The 513-nt window shown below is 35.1% G+C and overlaps 1 protein-coding gene across 3 annotated transcripts in view; it reads right to left on the reverse strand.

Moving 5' to 3' along the window:
- Rgs7 (regulator of G protein signaling 7) overlaps window positions 1-513 on the reverse strand; it is a 396,147-nt gene that overhangs the window by 23,745 nt on the left and 371,889 nt on the right. The window lies entirely within an intron of this gene.

The raw sequence follows: 513 nt of genomic DNA on the forward strand, positions 1-513 counted from the left end.
AGTGTGTGTGTGTATCATGTGTGGTTTATATGTGTGTATATGGGATGTGTGATATCTCTGTGTAGTGTATTTGTGTATCATGTGTGGTTTATATGTGTGTATATGGATGTGTGGTATTTCTGTGTAGTGTGTGTGTGTATCATGTGTGATTTATATGTGTGTATATGGGATGTGTGATATCTCTGTGTAGTGTGTGTGTGTATCATGTGTGGTTTATATGTGTGTATATGGATGTGTGATATTTCTGTGTATTATGTGTATGTATCATGTGTGGTTTATATGTGTGTATATGGGATATGTGATATATCTGTGTAGTGTGTGTGTGTATCATGTGTGGTTTATATGTGTGTATATGGATGTGTGGTATTTCTGTGTAGTGTGTGTGTATCATGTGTGGTTTATATGTGTGTATATGGATGTGTGGTATTTCTGTGTATTATGTGTATGTATCATGTGTGGTTTATATGTGTGTATATGGATGTGTGGTATTTCTGTGTAGTGTGTGTGTATCAT

This window comes from Mastomys coucha, unplaced genomic scaffold (genome assembly GCF_008632895.1).
Source record: "Mastomys coucha isolate ucsf_1 unplaced genomic scaffold, UCSF_Mcou_1 pScaffold1, whole genome shotgun sequence".
Classification (NCBI taxonomy): Eukaryota; Metazoa; Chordata; class Mammalia; order Rodentia; family Muridae; genus Mastomys; species Mastomys coucha.